The 22,461-nt window shown below is 39.5% G+C and overlaps 1 pseudogene; it reads right to left on the reverse strand.

Annotated features, from left to right (window-relative positions):
* Window positions 1–39: 39 nt before the first annotated feature.
* LOC139460805 (fibrinogen-like protein A) lies at window positions 40–20,267 on the reverse strand (annotated as a pseudogene).
* Window positions 20,268–22,461: the final 2,194 nt, after the last annotated feature.

The following is a 22,461-nucleotide window of genomic DNA, read 5'->3' on the forward strand; positions in this document are numbered from 1 at the left end:
ATCCATCTCTTTATTGAATTGAGTCATCACTGTCAGCAGTTACCTGCTCAGCTGCGTCCTGATGGCCATAGACGTCGCCTTCAGGGTATGGAACGACCCTGTCAGACTGTCCCATATCAGCCCTTTCAATCCTAGCACACCATACACACCGTTAATGTTCACGTGGTAGCAATCATCATACCACCATCCACCTTTACACCTTTCACCACAGTTGTACTCATAGCGGTCGTGATCAGAGTCGAACGTTGTGAAATGCATGCGGTTATGTGCGGAGAAACTGTCGCCTGAAGGATGTGAAACTGGACTGAAACAACTTTACATTTTCCACAAGACAGTATGACACATGGGGCTGCTTCAATTTTCCAATGGTCAACTTTCCTTTTATGACGAGCAATATTCCCGCAGCTCCAGTCCAAGGTGTCTACATTTCACAGCCTTGAAGTACAATCGAGCATGATCTGTTACAACCTTAATGTGAAAAATACTCTTAATGTAAACAATTTTACCTGAAGGGTTGCGTGTTAACCCTTGATGTATTAATAGCATTAAGAGTAACAACCCGCAACTTTTAATGTAAAAAATACATTTTTTACATAAAGGGGTAATATCGTACATATCACCCCTTCTTATAAACAAAGTCTGATTGGAAATATAGGGTACCTTTTGCTATTTTCACGTTTCTCAATGTCTTTGCTCGGTTCCTTGTAATTATTTGTAATAAGCGACAGTGAGAGAAACTGAAATTGCTCAGATCTGAGAACAGGAGGGGCTATTATAAGACTGGCTGGTTTGTTATCGAGGACAAGCCAGCTACTAATCCAGAAGGTGATGAGAATCAGTTGTCGGCTCCAGTTGCTGCTCGCGACTTCAAATTGTCCGAATTGTATGTACTTTGTTGTTTTTGTTATTGTTGCTATGCGTTCAAACACATTGTTTAGTCCAAACTGCATGCAAAGTTACATTTCTACATACACTGTACCTGCATTGACGTCAAGAGTTAAAGGGGTGATTCAAATCCGTTTAATCTGCCAACTCACATTTGTATTGTGCATATTTTTGGAATGTTCCTATGTTTACCGTATGAGTAAGTGAGTGAGTTTGGTAATACGCCGCATTTGGCAACATTCCAGCAATATCATGGCGCTTGACACAAGAAATGGGCTTCAAACATTGTACCCATGTCGGGAATCGAACCCGGGTCTTCGGCGTGACGAGCGAACGCTTTAACCACTAGGCTACCCGACCGCCCCCTTACCGTATTATGAAAATAGAAATACTAATTAAAGCGTCTGGGACTAGACTGGACACGAACATCAGAACATGGTCTCGCTTTATCAGGGTTTCACTTTACACGTACCTGCATTTCCACTGTAGCCTGTGATGTTCACCCTGTACTTTTCAGCCTCACTGGCCACGCTGAAGTCATAGTAGAACGCCTGATACACTGTTCCGTTGGGGACCGTCAACTCGAACCTGAGTGTATAGTTTCGTCCTGTCTGACTGGTTAGACGATGGAGATGGTCATTACCTGGACAGTGTGAGTGAGTGCATCCTGGTTAACGCTTGTGTCAGTGAACGGCGACCTAAGTTATAGAGTCTGAAAAAGATGAGATGATTCTCCTCTGCCATCCGTAAGCACATACACAGAAAGGTAGAAAACTGTTTGCAAGTGTCTAAAAAAACACAGCAGCTTACCAGAACATAGTTTGTTAATTTGAAGTTTACACAATATAGGACATTTCCATTGGAGCGAGTTAGTTGGTTTGAACGATGCTTTGGCTAGTGTTTTAGTTGTATCAGGGTTTGTTAGCTAAGCACAGCTCGGAGGAAAGCCCGGTGTGATGCAGGTCAGTTATTACTTTGGTGAAATCCACGAGCACGGATAGAGAGCTGACAAATCTGGAAACATTATCAGAACAGACAACTTGATTGGAAGAGAAGTCAGGCAATTGTTAACAAAAGTAAACAAAGCCTACACCTTAAAAGGGATGTTCTTCCTTAGGATAACAATGTCAGTCTAATCACACTGCGTTTGGTTATGGCAGCACATTCCCCATACAGTATAATCTTACGTCCGAATCTCATATTCCTCTAGGTACATACATAAGAATGATACACCCACTTCTGATTGAATGGTATCGCGTTCGGCTGAAGAAATACATATCAAATGTTACATACATTTCACCTGATGAAGGAGTAAGTGTATCCTCCGAAACTTTGTGTTCCTCATAATAAAGAAGTTGGCATCCATAAATTATCTTCCTTATGTCCTATGTTGTGACACATTTATCCAGCGCCCCCAACTATGAGCATTTTCCCTTGAATGACGTAATGTACTTTTTTGGAAAACACATATGTAGTGCGAGTCAAAAAGAGAAAATCACATGCACAAAACTTCATTAACAAGAATGTTATATCCACTTCCATTTTAATAACATAACTTACCTTTTGAGAAAACACATGTCTGATGTACAGCTTTAAAACATCTTTAAAACTCAAGTTCGCTTTTCAGACAGATAATGGAGATATTGTAGAATTCATTCAGGCTTTGACCTTGAAGATGACCTTGACATGACTGATCAAATTCCCATGGCTATAAAAACATGACAACTTTACCTTTGCGAGGTGATTGTTGTACCCATACATATTTGCTGTGTACTTCGACATGAAGGACTATTTTGTGAGCATGAAGCACGTGTGGTGTGGAATTGAAGTGATTTTTCTGAATCTCTCGTGTCTGAATGTTACATTTTTGCACATCATCAACAGTTTGACAGGTTAAGAATTTGACGTTGTGTATCCTATGAGTTCACTCTTTTTATCTAGTTGAAATGTTACCTGTGCTTTATTTTGTAACCAATTTTCAAACTGCATCACATTGTTAAATTACTAGAATGTTCAACACTTTCAATTTCGTCATTACAATAGCTACATAGATTCTTGTCTACCTATCACATTTATTAAGTGGTTTTTTTTTGTTAGTAAAATATGATGGAGAATTTGGTATTGAAACTATTGCAATTTCGTATTTTTAAGGCACTTCAATGGATCGAATTATATTGCATTTCTCTCTTTCCGTTCATTCCTGTTCTAATATCGATTCCCATTTCGTACAGATATGGTTTTTCGAACTCTGGCTATCTAATAAAAAGTCGTATTAGTACTGACTATCAAAACTTTAACACTTCAATACCTGGCCTTAATATCATCATACTTCCGTGAACGCGCCTTAATATGATCGCTGTCCTGCCGTATAAAAAAAAGCATATGCTAAGTTTAAATGACATACTAGTATTGCAGATTTTGTTAAGGCTTTGATCTTGAAGATAACCTTGACATGAATAATCAAATACCATAAGCTATCGAAAGTTAAAGACGATATGATATCACAGGAAACAAGCACCGGAGGTCAAATTCAGACAAAACCATGCATCCTTATTTAACGTGCGCAACGGCTCGAAAGGTCTTATATGCAGAAGATAAAGCGGTTGGTCATCAATAATACAATATATTAACACGGTTAATGTAGAACATTAAAATGGTTAGTATCTAAAAATATGGAATATTAAAGTGTGAACCTATCGCGCCTATAACAGATTACCTTGACATGTATTTATTTTAGTGTCAGGTTGTAAATAATACTACACAACCAAACATAGTAAACAGTTGGCTAAAACGACACCCAGCTCCTCGTTAACCTATACAGTCAATGAAAAACATAAATCCTACCAAGCCAAAAGTTCCCTTCCGGTGAACCAAAGCCCTTCTTATACTGGTCCCAGTTCTTGTAAAATGCGACTGTGTCGTCCACTCGCCTTTGAACAACCTGAAAAGGACATTTGGTTGTGTAGTGAAGTAATGACTGCTGTGGTATAGAGTCAGGTCTTGCAAGCAAAACAACGCGTGGCAATAGTATACTTGAGTGCTGCAGTCGATCATTTATTGGTACACTTTAACAAAATGTATCGAGTATTCTGCAGAGAGTTTGTAAATCCCAGCTAGTGTGACAACAGTGTTGTTAGTCGTAAATGAAAGTAACAAGAGTTGTCAGGAGATGACATGTCCACCAATTTCATGTTATTGGCTACTTATACCCCACCTATGCCTCAGCTTGGGCACGCCAGAAACCTATGATTGTGGGTTCGAATCCCAGTTCGGCCCGATTATGTTTCTAGGTTTGTCAGCACCATACCCGTGCTCGTGGGTTTCACCGAAGTGGTAAACGTCTGAGACCTGCATCACTTCGGGCTTTCCTCCCACATTAAGTTGACACGCCGCGATATAACTAGAATACTGTTAAAAGCGGCGTTAAACCCAACTCACTCACTCACTTACCCCACCCATGCCTCATTAGATACCTTCGTTCCACATGTCCTTGAAAGAGTTAATGCAGCATGAAGCCGCATGACACAGCAAAAAGACTCCATGCAAATTACTGTGACGGAAAATGGCATGGATAATGAAAAGTTATTTAATTACTTTTTGCTCTTCTCTGCCATAATTACTATAAAGTCAAATGTATACCTGCCCTATTTGCGTACATACTAAGTTAAGTGAAGACAAATATAATGCTGTTCATTTTTTTTCACAAATCCCTAATCCCCAAAGGCGCCAGTTCAACCCTAGATTGACTTGAACATTCAAATATTCAACTGATGTAGAATTATTTTTTTAGAATATTTTCTATTTTTGTTGAATTTTTGTACAGATTGCACATGGTTACATATATAATACGGTTGAAAAAAGAAAATATAGATCTTATACATTAGACTAGACATTAGATAATAAATAGTTTATGACACAATGAACAGAATTAATAGAAGTAGTCAATTCTGGAACTTAAGATGGCTGAAAATATTGACAGGACATACTATTTATAGAGTTCCTGCAGCAAGAACAGAAACGTTGATGCACGCTTCACAGATTTATACTTGAATATGATAGATTTGAAAATAATTAGAATTACATTTATTGGATCGTTATTTCTGTGACAGAGACCAAGAAGAATATGTTGCCTGGAAAAGTTGATTCTTAATTCGATTTTTTCTAGAAGCAAACTTTGAAATTCTTGCCAGATAGGTGTTACCTTGCTACACTCTGAAAGTAGATGTGAAGCAGTTTCTTTAGAAGCTGAACAACAACTACAAGTGTCGTTATCCACGTATCCCATTTTAAAAAGTCTACTGCTTGTTCGTTGAATATGATATAGGTTTTTATATTGAAGCCATTGGCGATCAGTATCTTTTGAACATCGAAATGATATGTGGATATATAGTTGCCATGTATGTATCATTTTGAAGTTTATGTTGCCATTTTCTGCAGTGAAGATAAGTAACAGTGTATTTATTGATTGTTTGCGTAGACACTTCAAAGTATAAGGTTGGATAGGATTTTCTTGTATTTTTAGGTTTTCTAATTCATTATTATTTGCAGAACACGTTTTTGTATTGTACTATAATCCCTCCATATTGTAAGTAATTTGCTTTGACGTTAAACTTACTTTTTCCTGATACATTTAGCAGGTCGTACACATAACTTCCATTTTCGACGCTACATATCTGTTGATCGCTTTTCACCTTGTTTGGTTATTTCCCCATATGAATTCTTCTGGATACGGGAGAGAGGAACAAATATGATTCAGTTTTGGAATAACAAGTGATTTTTATATACAGTTTCTGCACAAAGGCGTGAAATTACACGCTTACTAGATGGACATATGCGTCTCACATTTTCCAAGTGTATCTTTGAATTTAGTTTAATCATGTCAAGATCAAGGTTAAATTCAAACTTTTTCTGATCCCAGTTGATCTCCATTTCTGACATAGCTTCAATCGTGAACCTTTTTCGAGCCTAGCAAAATAAATCTAGTTTTATCAATATTCATTTTCAATCCTGAGAAAGGAGCAAAGAATGTCAACACTTGTCGCAATGTCTGTAGGCAACGTTCCGAACCGTCTAGAGAACAAGTAGTATAATCAGCAAACTGGTTTAAGAGTTATTCGATATTACGTACATCAATTCCCTTTACATCGGCATTATTACGTATAGCTAGAAATTCCACGCATAATCTAAATAAATACCGTGAGAGTCGGTCTCCTTGACGACAACCGCTGAAAATATCAAATGGCAGAGTTCCAAAACCGTTTACAAGGACACTAGATTCAATGCCTTTATAAAATACGTAAATTCATTTTTTATAGAGTCGCCAAAGTGAAAGAAAGTCAATGAAGTCCAATCGACAGTGTCAAAAGCTTTTTGCGGTCCACTAAGAGTAAAATGCCAGGAATTCGGTATGTGTCAGTGTATTCTATCAGATCATACATTTGCCGCGTTATCTCACCAATATATCTACCAGACATAAAGCTTTTTGGTCTTCATTTTTAGACGAGATATTGATAGAGAAACAACTTTATAGAAGACCAAGAGTAATGCAATTGGTCGCCTATGTTTTAAGTACGGCTCCGGCTTAGATCCCTTTGGAATACAGGTGATTAGTCCCAGTTTTTGTAGCTATGACAGTTCGCCTTCTGAAAGCCTAATTTTATGAACGTTCAAGCTATTTGCCATAATCCCAATATGCATAAATTTAAAACGCTGCTGTCATCTTCATGTAAACAATTACTTAGAAAACTATGTAAATATCTGCATTACAGCTATGAAAGAAGACGTAATTATGAAAAGCCTGTAAATTTGTAAATTTATACCTGACATTACCCTTTCTCATGTACCACACTATTTCAAATGTATGTATTGTATATGGGCCAGTGGCCTTAGTACAAATAAAGACTTCTTCTTCTACCTAAATCAGCCAAGACATATTTCAGAAATTTCGCAGTAAACCCATCAGAAGCCATGCTTTTTTCATTCTGTAAACATTGTAGGGATGTGAGAACTTCATCATAAATTAATTATCCTTCAAGGTTAGATGCAGCTTGTTTATATAAATTTGGAATAGCAACATCTTTTAGCAAAATCTCTACGATTTATGTCCGAAACGTCCTGTTTAGATTAATATTCCCGGTAAAACAATTTGACTTCATTTTGTATATGTTTCTGTTCATGTAGCATATTACCATTTGAATCCTCAATTCGAGTAAAAGATTTATTTAGGAAGTTTCTAATCCTAGAAAGTAGGATGTATGTTTTTCGCCCTTTTCTATTTATGTTGCTTTTGTTTCATCAACTCTTGAGTTTTCACATTTAATATTTCTAAAAAAAAATTCTGTTTCAAATGTTGATTTTCAGTGATAAAGTCATTTTTAACTAATTCATTTTCTTTATAATTTTTTTAAATTGAAGTTTTCACGATATACGGCTTTTCCATAGGACGAGAGGTCGGCCACATGACCGCGAAATTGACGTTCATAAGTGTATGAACGACACAATTTGACGTTCATACGTTTTTCACGAGACCGTGTTCTTGAAAAGACGTAAACACTGACGGACTACTTCCACATTCTTGGGGAAACCCCTGGGAATTCCTTAGCACGAAAACATACATAAACATTATTTCTGATCATTCAGAATCTCTAATCTTGGTCTTAGAATTTTAGTATACATTGAGAAACGTAAGAGAGCTTGACTGCATGATTGTTCACGAATTTCCTCGCTACGGCCCATCCTAATGAACAAACGAATAAAATGCACATCCAAACTATCGTCAGTATCGACTCGATCTGTGTCTAGGCTGACAGTGATTGTCTCCAGCAATCTACGAATTTACCTTGGTTACCTTGTCTGTTTGACGCATCTTTAATCACCTTTCAATAATTGGTCAGTTGATCAATGATGACTAACACATGTAACCGCCACACGTTCATTACCAACTTCGGAAATCCTCCTGTCACGTTTATCGTGTCGGCCATTTTGACGTCTTGTACTTGATGTAAATGTATTACGACGCGCTGTCATTGTGACTGACTTACTGAGGTAGTTCATTACAGACCTTTCTCATCTAATGGGGATGTTATATGAACACATGTGTTGCGTAAGATGTTTCTGAAGAGCAAGTTCTGCATCCATACGCTCATGTCACCTCTCTTTTGGGGGGACTATTTTATTCCGCGACATAGCTGGTTGTTGTTTGGCTGTCAGTGTAAACATGAAGTGAAGGTCAATTCTTAAAACATGTAATGTATCCGAGAGGATATAGGAATGTTCAACGGTTTTGCTCATTTTCAGTATGAGTCCAGTTTGCCAGGAAAACCTCCAAAGATAAAATATAATCCCATATATCCCACAGTCCTCTTCCATTACTGAGCATATATCCACATGTCTCTTACATTACTGAGCATATATCCACACGGTCCTCTTACATTACTGAGCATTATCCCCATAGCCCTCTTTCATTACTGAGCATATATCTCCACAGACCTCTTCCATTACTGAGCATATATCCCCATAACCCTCTTACATTACAGAGCATATATCCCCACAGTCCTCTTACATTACTGAGCATATATCCCCACTGTCCTCTTCCATTACTGAGCATATATCCCCACAGTCCTCTTACATTACTGAGCATATATCCCCACAGTCCTCTTACATTACTGAGCATACATCCCCACATTCCTCTTACATTACTGAGCATATATCCCCACAGTCCTCTTACATTACTGAGCATATATCCCAACAGTCCTCTTACATTACTGAGCATTATCCCCATAGTCCTCTTACATTACTGAGCATATATCTCCACAGACCTCTTCCATTACTGAGCATTATCCCCATAGCCCTCTTACATTACTGAGCATATATCTCTACATTCCTCTTACATTACTGAGCATTATCCCCATAGCCCTCCTACATTACTTAGCATATATCTCCACAGTCCTCTTCCATTACTGAGCATATATCTCCATAGGGTAGCCAAGTGGTTAAAGCGTTCGCTCGTCACACCGAAGACCCGGGTTCGATTCCCAACATGGGTACAATGTGTCAAGCCCATTTCTGGTGTCCCCCGCCGTGATATTGCTGGAATATTGCTAAAAGCGGCGTAAAACCATACTCACTCACTCACTCCTCTTCCAATGCTGAGCAATATATCCTCACAGTCCTACATGTATTACAGTACACAGCATATATCCCATCAGTCCTCCTACATTACTGGGCAATATATCCTCACAGTCCTACATGTATTACAGTACACAGCATATATCCCATCAGTCCTCCTACATTACTGGGCAATATATCCTCACAGTCCTACATGTATTACAGTACACAGCATATATCCCATCAGTCCTCCTACATTACTGGGCAATATATCCTCACAGTCCTACATGTATTACAGTACACAGCATATATCCCATCAGTCCTCCTACATTACTGAGCAATATATCATCACAGTCCTACATGTATTACAGTACACAGCATATATCCCATCAGTCCTCCTACATTACTGGGCAATATATCCTCACAGTCCTACATGTATTACAGTACACAGCATATATCCCATCAGTCCTCCTACATTACTGGGCAATATATCCTCACAGTCCTACATGTATTACAGTACACAGCATATATCCCATCAGTCCTCCTACATTACTGGGCAATATATCCTCACAGTCCTACATGTATTACAGTACACAGCATATATCCCATCAGTCCTCCTACATTACTGAGCAATATATCCTCACAGTCCTACATGTATTACAGTACACAGCATATATCCCATCAGTCCTCCTACATTACTGAGCAATATATCCTCACAGTCCTACATGTATTACAGTACACAGCATATATCCCATCAGTCCTCCTACATTACTGGGCAATATATCCTCACAGTCCTACATGTATTACAGTACTCAGCATATATCCCATCAGTCCTCCTACATTACTGGGCAATATATCCTCACAGTCCTACATGTATTACAGTACACAGCATATATCCCATCAGTCCTCCTACATTACTGAGCAATATATCATCACAGTCCTACATGTATTACAGTACACAGCATATATCCCATCAGTCCTCCTACATTACTGAGCAATATATCCTCACAGTCCTACATGTATTACAGTACACAGCATATATCCCATCAGTCCTCCTACATTACTGAACAATATATCCTCACAGTCCTACATGTATTACAGTACACAGCATATATCCCATCAGTCCTCCTACATTACTGAGCAATATATCATCACAGTCCTACATGTATTACAGTACACAGCATATATCCCATCAGTCCTCCTACATTACTGAACAATATATCCTCACAGTCCTACATGTATTACAGTACACAGCATATATCCCATCAGTCCTCCTACATTACTGGGCAATATATCCTCACAGTCCTACATGTATTACAGTACACAGCATATATCCCATCAGTCCTTCTACATTACTGAGCAATATATCATCACAGTCCTACATGTATTACAGTACACAGCATATATCCCATCAGTCCTCCTACATTACTGGGCAATATATCCTCACAGTCCTACATGTATTACAGTACACAGCATATATCCCATCAGTCCTCCTACATTACTGAGCAATATATCCTCACAGTCCTACATGTATTACAGTACACAGCATATATCCCATCAGTCCTCCTACATTACTGAGCAATATATCATCACAGTCCTACATGTATTACAGTACACAGCATATATCCCATCAGTCCTCCTACATTACTGGGCAATATATCCTCACAGTCCTACATGTATTACAGTACACAGCATATATCCCATCAGTCCTCCTACATTACTGAGCAATATATCCTCACAGTCCTACATGTATTACAGTACACAGCATATATCCCATCAGTCCTCCTACATTACTGAGCAATATATCCTCACAGTCCTACATGTATTACAGTACACAGCATATATCCCATCAGTCCTCCTACATTACTGAGCAATATATCCTCACAGTCCTACATGTATTACAGTACACAGCATATATCCCATCAGTCCTCCTACATTACTGAGCAATATATCCTCACAGTCCTACATGTATTACAGTACACAGCATATATCCCATCAGTCCTCCTACATTACTGAGCAATATATCCTCACAGTCCTACATGTATTACAGTACACAGCATATATCCCATCAGTCCTCCTACATTACTGGGCAATATATCCTCACAGTCCTACATGTATTACAGTACACAGCATATATCCCATCAGTCCTCCTACATTACTGGGCAATATATCCTCACTGTCCTACATGTATTACAGTACTCAGCATATATCCCATCAGTCCTCCTACATTACTGGGCAATATATCCTCACAGTCCTACATGTATTACAGTACACAGCATATATCCCATCAGTCCTCCTACATTACTGAGCAATATATCCTCACAGTCCTACATGTATTACAGTACACAGCATATATCCCATCAGTCCTCCTACATTACTGGGCAATATATCCTCACAGTCCTACATGTATTACAGTACACAGCATATATCCCATCAGTCCTCCTACATTACTGGGCAATATATCCTCACAGTCCTACATGTATTACAGTACTCAGCATATATCCCATCAGTCCTCCTACATTACTGAGCAATATATCCTCACAGTCCTACATGTATTACAGTACACAGCATATATCCCATCAGTCCTCCTACATTACTGGGCAATATATCCTCACAGTCCTACATGTATTACAGTACACAGCATATATCCCATCAGTCCTCCTACATTACTGAGCAATATATCCTCACAGTCCTACATGTATTACAGTACACAGCATATATCCCATCAGTCCTCCTACATTACTGAGCAATATATCCTCACAATCCTACATGTATTACAGTACTCAGCATATATCCCATCAGTCCTCCTACATTACTGAGCAATATATCCTCACAGTCCTACATGTATTACAGTACTCAGCATATATCCCATCAGTCCTCCTACATTACTGGGCAATATATCCTCACAGTCCTACATGTATTACAGTACACAGCATATATCCCATCAGTCCTCCTACATTACTGAGCAATATATCCTCACAGTCCTACATGTATTACAGTACACAGCATATATCCCATCAGTCCTCCTACATTACTGGGCAATATATCCTCACAGTCCTACATGTATTACAGTACACAGCATATATCCCATCAGTCCTCCTACATTACTGAGCAATATATCCTCACAGTCCTACATGTATTACAGTACACAGCATATATCCCATCAGTCCTCCTACATTACTGAGCAATATATCCTCACAATCCTACATGTATTACAGTACTCAGCATATATCCCATCAGTCCTCCTACATTACTGAGCAATATATCATCACAGTCCTACATGTATTACAGTACTCAGCATATATCCCATCAGTCCTCCTACATTACTGGGCAATATATCCTCACAGTCCTACATGTATTACAGTACACAGCATATATCCCATCAGTCCTCCTACATTACTGAGCAATATATCCTCACAGTCCTACATGTATTACAGTTCTCAGCATATATCCAATCAGTCCTCCTACATTACTGAGCAATATATCCTCACAGTCCTACATGTATTACAGTACTCAGCATATATCCCATCAGTCCTCCTACATTACTGAGCAATATATCCTCACAGTCCTACATGTATTACAGTACACAGCATATATCCCATCAGTCCTCCTACATTACTGAGCAATATATCCTCACAGTCCTACATGTATTACAGTACACAGCATATATCCCAACAGTCCTCCTACATTACTGAGCAATATATCCTCACAGTCCTACATGTATTACAGTACTCAGCATATATCCCATCAGTCCTCCTACATTACTGAGCAATATATCCTCACAGTCCTACATGTATTACAGTACACAGCATATATCCCATCAGTCCTCTTCCATTACTGAGCAATATATCCTCACAGTCCTACATGTATTACAGTACTCAGCATATATCCCATCAGTCCTCTTCCATTACTGAGCAATATATCCTCACAGTCCTACATGTATTACAGTACACAGCATATATCCCATCAGTCCTCCTACATTACTGGGCAATATATCCTCACAGTCCTACATGTATTACAGTACACAGCATATATCCCATCAGTCCTCCTACATTACTGGGCAATATATCCTCACAGTCCAATTACAGTACACAGCATATATGCCCACAGTCCACTTACATTACTGAGCATATATCCTCACGGTCCTATTACATTACTGAGCATTTATGCCCACAGTTCTATTACATTACTGAGCATATATGTTCACAGTCCTATTACATTACTGAGCATATATGCCCACAGTCCACTTACATTACTGAGCATATATCCTCACAGTCCTATTACATTACTGAGCATTTATGCCCACAGTTCTATTACATTACTGAGCATATATGTTCACAGTCCTATTACATTACTGAGCATATATGCCCACAGTCCTTAACATTACTGAGCATATATCCTCACAGTCCTATTACATTACTGAGCATATATACCCACAGTCCTATTACATTACTGAGCACATATGCTCACAGTCAACTTACATTACTGAGCATATAGGCCCACAGTCAACTTACATAACTGAACATATATCCTCACAGTCCTATAACATTACTGAGCATACATCCTCACAGCCCTATTACATTACTGAACATATATGCCCACAGTCAACTTGCATTACTGAACATATATCCTCACAGTCCTATTACATTACTGAGCATATATCCCTCACAGCCCTATTACATTACTGAGCATATATGCCCACAGTCAACATACATTACTAAACATATATCCCCATAGCCCTCCTACATTACTGAGCATATATCCCCTCATTCCTCTTACATTACTGAGCATATATCACCACAGTCCTATTACATTACTGTGCATATATGCCCACAGTCCTCCTACATTACTGAGCATATATCCTCACACTCCTATTACGCTACTGAGCATATATGCCCACAGTCCACTTACATTACTGAGTATACCCCTCCTCCATTACACAGCATTTATCCCACTAGTCCTCTTACCGTCCAGCCTCCCTTGTCTCCAGTCATGTCGCAGTAGACGTTGAAGGGGGTTCCGCCATCTGGGGTCACCGAGAACACTCCTGATGATGTCACGCCCTGTTCCAGGAGGGACTGACAGTCTCTTGGCACTGCACAGAAGCCATGCACGCTAGCATTTAAACTGGCTCAGGAAAGATACCTACGATTTTCTAGGAAGGTATGTTGTTCATATTCGTTTGTGAAACCAAAGGTTGATATTGTTATGGCAGTGAATTTTATTGTTGAACAATGAGTGTAACAGGGTCACATTGTTTCTGTTGAGATACGGTAAACGCTCATTGCATTGTGTTTGGACAGTGGATAGTTTTCCGGAATGTAATGCTGTTTAATGTAACCAGTTTTGATGAAGTTACTATATCTAGATGCTTGTGTCGAGTGTAAACCTTCGGAACTTTCGTGATAGGTGATTTATGATAAACGATGAGGTCACAATGCTCTGCAAAGGCGCTTTACATGGAAAAAAATCATAAGACAATGTTATTTGCAAGTGGGTTCCATTTCAGTAATTTATCTCTTTCTTATGATTGCAACATTTTCTTCGACTTCGCATACAGATGATAGATATCCCACAAAGAATTCAACAAACGTTTAACGCATTTAATACTTAATATATGCATATGTAATTAATATATAAATGGATAAGAGGACAAAGTCATCGACATCCCAAACAGTGGTAAATACTTGTGAACATGTTAACAGGTTAACTATAAACATCTGGTTGACATGGAAACTGCAAAAACTATCAAAAGGAACCAGCTCATCACTAGAAGTTAGGTGATGAAATATTGGTGGTTTTAAAGAACTGCTCCGGAAACGCCCACTCTCGCCATTTCCAGCCAAAGTCCATATTGTTGGCATTGAAATTCGAAAATAATTTTGCTGAAAATCCCAAACTATCAAAATGAACCAGTTCTCAACCGGACGTATCCACGTCCCACGTTTGGTGAAGAAATAGACTACTGTTTTCAAGATCTTCTCTGGAAATGGCATCTTGCTCGGGAAGACTGATGCATGGACGGACAGTGTCGAATTTAATACTCTCAGCGAAAAGGGAGCGGGGGATAACAATGCAGTGACATATAGTTTATTTTAAAGGTTCTGGTTCGGTGGCTGTTCCAGGTCTCTCCAGAAACGATGTCCAACAATTGATACCCGTGTTTTTCAGACGAACAATTGACTTTCCTTTGACTTTCCTTTTGGCGGGTTCCATCGGTAGATCAGGATTCGCTTACCATATCGCGAACTATTTCATAGTGATTCATAAACCCTGCTACATGATTTAATTTCTCATGAATGTGTTTTTTCCACTTTAATTTTCATATTTAAATCAACAATAATTACGTAATCGCCTTTATTGAAAATATAAATGTTTGTATCCAACTAGGGTAGCAACTGCACAGGACAATATCACTATCTCAGTAAAGATACATACGAATATAATATCACACACGGCCATGAAAGCTACTTCTACGTAGTATCCTCTACGTAGATGCAAGTATCATCTACGTAGGTGATAATTTCTTTTTAGACTTCGGTGATCATGGGGTAATGTTGAAAATTAAATGATCTTAATGTGCTCAGGTCATTTTCTGTGAAGTTCAGCATGTATCAGTCAATCCTCGTATCACTATCAAAAGTGTACTCAAAACATAATACGTGTTCGAAAATGTATTTAGACTCATATTATGAATAAAAAAATAAAAAATCTGGTTTTCTTCCAACATCCCCGGCCCCCACCAGAATATCAAAGTGTTGGTCCTAAACGTATTTCAATTTCTTTAGAGAAATTCGTCGTCTCATAGATGGATGGATAATATTCAAATAGGTGACCTCATTTGCATATTCATCGAACCATAACACCAATATGTTTATCCGATATGTTTATCACATCAATAGCCCTATCTATAAATGATAGATGCAGAAGTAAAAGGCAACACGCTGACGTACAAGTGGTGTTTGTCGTGGATTCTGCGCAGAGTTTTTCGTTACAGTTGTCATGGGAACAACACTGCCGACATGGCCGCTCTTGTCCTGTAGCACGTTTACCAATCAGAACCCCCGTATGCTTGTATAAGTCACACACCTACAGAAGACAATATCTGTATGAGTATATTATGTAACATTGAATGAAATGATATAATGGTATTTTGGAAATCACAGTGGGACATGTTAATATGGGAGTAAAGCCCGAAGCGATGCATGTCTTTGACGTTTACCACATCGGTTAAACCCATATGCAAGGGTATGGACTCAGAGTGAGTGAGTGAGTGAGTGAGTGAGTGAGTTGGGTTTAACGCCTCTTTTAACATTATTCCAGTCATATCACGGCGTGTCAGCTTAATGTAGGAGTGCTTAAAGCCCCAATTGATGCAGGTCTTAGACGTTTACCACTTCGGTGAAACCCACGAGCATGGTGCTGACAATCCTAGAAACATATGTATGTACTCAGAGATTCTCCGAAAACAGATTCACGATTAAAGGATTCTTGCAGAACTAAGAGACGCAGAAATTGCGGCACCTTCGATGATTAGAAATTAGAAATTCTTAAATGGACGTTGCGCATGATGAGCCGATAGTTATTACAAATCAAATATTGATGTGTTTGTGTGTGTGTGTGTGTCTGTGTCTGTGTGAGTGTGTGTCTGTCTGTCTCTGTGTGTGCGCGCGTGCGTGCGTTTGTGTGTGTGTGTGTGTGTGTGTGTGTGTGTGTGTGTGTATGGCTGTTCAGACATCAAATACCGATTCCGAGCAGACCATTACTTGTTTTATCGCCTTAATGCCTGGGGACAGGCAGGGTAATAACAATACCAATTTTAACGTCTTTTGGCATGACGCGGCAAGGGATCAAACTGACGGCATTCAGCTCTCCGGGCAGACTTGCTATCCACTAGACCACGGAGGCGGTCTACATTATGAACAATTAATACACTCACCTCAGTGGTCTCACAGCCAAGTCTGTAGGCGTCCCTCCCTTTGGCGTCTGTGAATGACCGGGTCAAGCACAGCTGCAATTGGGGAGCAAACATATGAAAACACACGAAAACTTGATATCAGCCGAAAATGTAATTAACTTAGACATCGCTTGACTGAACAAATGAGGTTCACTTGTTCGACAATTGTCGGAATATGTCAATGTAGTACCAGAAGCTCCTTGTCTGCGTGGGTGGATACATCAGATACACAGATCGATCTCGTCAAACGTGACAAGAAGTGGAGACATTTTAGACGTCTGAAATATCCACATCTCATTATTGTAGCGAAATGGGTTATATAAAAGCTTGACACGGTCAAAATATCTGAGCCCGACCACCCGATCCATTACTTTGCCTCGTGTGACCCGCAAAGGTGACCGCAAAGTTACCTCATCTTGACCACAGTCACCAGACAGTAAGCAGTCCTCTGGCTTGAACACTTCCTGACACTCCAGGCATCTCAGACCTAAATCAGGACAGTTTATTATTAATAACTTTACTTTTTATTGTACAGCGAATAAAGATATATATTTATTATATCTTGTTTTGCTGTTTGACGCCGCAATCAGCAATATTCCTATTTGACGGCGGTTTGTAAATAAACGACTTCAATCGCAAGCGATCCGTGAAGATCTGGGGTAGAATAGGTCTTCAGCAACCCATGTTTGCAGGAAAAGGAACTAAGGGGATCGGGTGGTCAGGCTTGCTGACTTGGTTGATGCATGTAATAGTATCGAAATTGCATGGATCGATGTTCATAATGTCAACCACTGGATTGTCTGGTCTAGACGCGATTATGATAGGTGGAATATTGCTGAGTGCGTCGTTAAAAAACAAACAAACAAACAAACAAAATCTATCTCAACCGACTTGTGTTTGCAGTGACTTCAAATAGACGATGTATCACATTCAATTGATGTCAGTGCAATATATCTGAATCTTTGATGCCTGTTTTCTTATTTCATGTACAATTGGCACATATTCTTGTCTTTTTGTCTAGCCTAACATACAGTTTGCTATAGTTTCGTTTACGTCAGTGTACGTTGTAAGTTTTACCATACGAGTCATGTAGTATTGTTCCCAGATGGATGCCGATGACAAACAACCACCTCTGAAAAGACAATGCATACAAGAATATAACCCAACCATATGTGTTTGTTAACGTTGTTTTGTGTGGCAAGCTACACAAGATTTGCTTTTTCACAGTGGCCTGTAACTGATGTTTGGGTACAACGACACACTATCAGCACCGAGGCCAACTACAAAACCATGTTACCGCCGCTTACAGCCACAGGTGCCTCGGACAAATTATAACCAGTATCCCAAAGCGGTCATTATTTTCAGACAAAGAAAATGCATGCAAGAATATTTTGCAACAATATGTGTGTTTGTTGTTTTGCGTGGCAAGCTACACTAGATTAGGTATCTCACGGTGGCCTGTAACTGATGTTGGAGGACAAAGACACACTATCAGCACCGAGGCCAACTACAAAACCATGTTACCGCCGCTTACAGCCACAGGTGCCTCGGACAAATTATAACCAGTATCCCAAAGCGGTCATTATTTTCAGACAAAGAAAATGCATGCAAGAATATTTTGCAACAATATGTGTGTTTGTTGTTTTGCGTGGCAAGCTACACTAGATTAGGTATCTCACGGTGGCCTGTAACTGATGTTGGAGGACAAAGACACACTATCAGCACCGAGGCCAACTACAAAACCATGTTACCGCCGCTTACAGCCACAGGTGCCTAGGATAAATTCTAACCAGTATCCCAAAGCGGTCATTATTTTCAGACCAAGAAAACCAATGCATGCAAAAATACAATTTTGCAACAATATGTGTGTTTGTTGTTTTGCGTGCATCACTAGATTAGGTATCTCACGGTGGCCTGTAACTGATGTTGGAAGACAAAGACACAAAGAGGCCAACTACAGAACCATGTTACCGCCGCTAAGAGCCGCATGTGTCCGGGACAAATTCTAACCAGTATCCATACGCGGTTACTATTTTCAGACTAAAGAAACCAATCGAACGTGTCATAACGAATATCATTCGCCTTAGCTGAAACTAAAGTGTTTTCCACCTAGTAGTTATTTACTAATGGTTTTATTGTCCGTTACTGTACCATATATACATGTTACTATGATATATTACGTTGTGGGGTGGTTCGATAGTATAGTGTTCTCTTGTCAAGCTGAAGACCGGGGTTCGAATCCCCACATTGGTTTAAACTATTCAGGTAGTACACACAAGCGGTGTAAAATTCTACTCTCTCACTTAATCTTACCTGTATAAAACAATTCGTTATCCAAAACAGTTCATTATCCCAAAATGGGAAGCCGGTTTGTCCAGTAATCCATAATATTACTAAAACGACTTAGCCACTGAGTAACCTGAACCACTGATTTTGAGAAAGGTGACAAGCATTACCTGGAAATGTTTCGCCATACCTGCACGAGTCACAGTGATCATATGATAAACAAAACAACAGTTATCAGACCTTATCAGCCGTGAGAAGCAACATGTGGCAACTGCCAGCTTGCAACAATCTATATTTACTTACTGTTACAGTATTAAATGCAAGTCTGATTATCAGTGTACTAGCACAACTTAACATGTGTACACGTGGCACAACTCTATCTGAAGTTGTAATTAACACATGTGTAACTGCAAATCTATTTTTATGATGAAATAAATGGATTCATATAATTTGTGCAACAGACGACACATTCGTGTCACCCGAAATCAAAGAGCTGGATTTCTGAAAACCGTGATATAACATAAAATTTGACGCTAACCTATGTGGTGTATTTTTTTCATTTTTTGTCCATTTGAAATGTTTACTATTAATATTAACCGATGCTACTATTGTCCGTTACTGTACCAGGTATAATCTTACTATGATGTATTACGTCGTTGGGTGGTTTGATAGCATAGTGTTCTCTTGTCAAACTGAAGACCGGGGTTCGAATCCCCACATTTGTTTAACATATTCAGGTAACACACACCAGCAGCGTAAAACTCTACTCATTCACTTAAGATGTGTATTCCATCTTATCTCAGGTGTTCTCTAGTATATACTTATATTCACCTATACATAGTCTTTGACAGTTCGTTATCCAATGCAGTTCATTACCCCCAAAATGTGAAGCCTTTCTTTACATTGTACACTAATCAGTAATATTACTGAAACGGCTTAATCACTAAGTAACCTAAACCCCTAATTTTGAAAAATCTCACAACCATTACCTGGAAATGTTTCGCCAAACCTGCACGAGTCAGTCGCAGATCATCTGATGTAAATAGGAACAGGTGTCACACTTTCTCAGTCGGTAGCACTCTGGAGTTGTGCAACAGTCGTGAGAAGAAACATATGACATCTACCATCTTGCTTCAAAACAACATCTATATTTATATATGGCATGTCTCATTACCAGTGTACCAGCACAAGTTACTGTGTACACGTGGCACGGGTAACACCATCTTAAGTTGAAATTGACACATGTGAAATAGCAAACGTATTTTTATTATAAAATAAATGGAAATACAAAATTTGTAAATCGGTCTGGGACTATTGTGGCTAGGGTCATCTTGTCTTTGGTAGTTGTGTCTTGGTTAAGTTTGTTTGGGGCTATTGTGGCTTGGGTCATCTTGTCTTTAGTTGTTGTGTCTCTGTTAAGTTTGTGTGGGGCTATTGTGGCTCGGGTCATCTTGTCTTAGGTTGTTGTGTTTTGGTTAAGTTTGTTTTGGGTTATTGAGTCTAGGGTCATCTTATCGTTGGTTGTTGTATCTCGTGTCAGTTTGTGTGGGGCTATTGTGGCTCGGGTCATCTTGTCTTAGGTTGTTGTGTTTTGGTTAAGTTTGTTTTGGGTTATTGAGTCTAGGGTCATCTTATCGTTGGTTGTTGTATCTCGTGTCAGTTTGTGTGGGGCTATTGTGGCTCGGGTCATCTTGTCTTTAGTTGTTGTGTTTTGGTTAAGTTTGTTTTGGGTTATTGAGTCTAGGGTCATCTTATCGTTAGTTGTTGTATCTCGTGTCAGTTTGTGTGGGGCTATTGTGGCTAGGGTCATCTTGTCTTTGGGCTGTTGTGTCTTGGTTTAGTTTGGGGCTATTGTGGCTCGGGTCATCTTGTCTTTAGCTGTTGTGTCTTAGTTAAGTTTGTTTGGGGCTATTGTGGCTGGGGTCATTTTGTCTTTGGTTGTTGTGTCACGGGTAAGTTTTCGGGGGGCTATTGTCGCTAGGGTTATCTTGTCGTTGGTTGTTGTGTCTTGGTTAAGTTTGTTTTGGGCTATTGTGGCTTGGATCATCTTGTCTTTGGTTGTTGTGTCTTGGTTATGTTTCTTTTGGGCTATTGTGGCTTGGGTCATCTTGTCTTAGGTTGTTGTGTCTCGGGTAAGTTTGTTTTGGGTTATTGAGTCTAAGGTCATCTTGTCGTTGGTTGTTGTGTCTTGGTTAAGTTTGTTTTGGGTTATTGAGTCTAAGGTCATCTTGTCGTTGGTTGTTGTGTCTTGGTTAAGTTTGTTTTGGGCTATTGTGGCTAGGGTAATCTTGTCTTAGGTTGTTGTGTCACGGGTAAGTTTTCGGGGGGCTATTGTCGCTAGGGTTATCTTGTCGTTGGTTGTTGTGTCTTGGTTATGTTTCTTTTGGGCTATTGTGGCTTGGGTCATCTTGTCTTTGGTTGTTGTGTCTTGGTTATGTTTCTTTTGGGCTATTGTTGCTTGGGTCATCTTGTCTTTCGTTGTTGTGTCTTGGTTAAGTTTGTTTGGGGCTATTGTGGCTTGGGTCATCTTGTCTTTGGTTGTTGTGTCTCGGGAAAGTTTGCATGGGTTTATTGTGGCTAGGGTCATCTTGTCTTTGGGCTGCTGTGTCTTGGTTTAGTTTGTTTGGGGCTATTGTGACTTGGGTCATCTTGTCTTTGGTGTTTGTGTCTCGGGTAAATTTGCATGGGTTTATTGTGGCTAGGGTCATCTTGTCTTTGGTTGTTGTGTCTTGGTTTAGTTTGTTAGGGGCTATTGTGGCTAGGGTCATCTAGTATTTTGCTGTTGTGTCTTATTTAAGTTCTTTGGCGGCTAGGGCGGTCGGGTAGCCTAGTGGTTAAAGCGTTCGCTCGTCACGCCGAAGACCTGGGTTCGATTCCCGACATTGGTACAATGTGTGAAGCCCATTTCTGGTGTCCCCCGCCGTGATATTGCTGGAATATTGCTAAAAGCGGCGTAAAACCATACTCAATCAATCTTTGGGGGCTAATGTGGCTAGGGTCATCTTGTCTTTGGTTGTTGTGTCTCGGGTAAATGTGTTTGGGGCTATTGTGGCTAGGGTCATCTTGTCTTTAGTTGTTGTGTCTTGGTTAAGTTTGTTTTGGGCTATTGTGGCTAGGATCATCTTGTCTTTGGTTGTTGTGTCTCTGTTCAGTTTGTTTTAAGCTATTGTGACTAGGGTCATCTTGTCTTTGGTTGTTGGTCTTGGGTAAGTTTGCATGGATTTATT

The sequence above is a fragment of the Haliotis cracherodii genome, unplaced genomic scaffold, assembly GCF_022045235.1.
Source record: "Haliotis cracherodii isolate W230 unplaced genomic scaffold, xgHalCrac1.p SCAF_14, whole genome shotgun sequence".
In the NCBI taxonomy this organism is placed as follows: Eukaryota; Metazoa; Mollusca; class Gastropoda; order Lepetellida; family Haliotidae; genus Haliotis; species Haliotis cracherodii.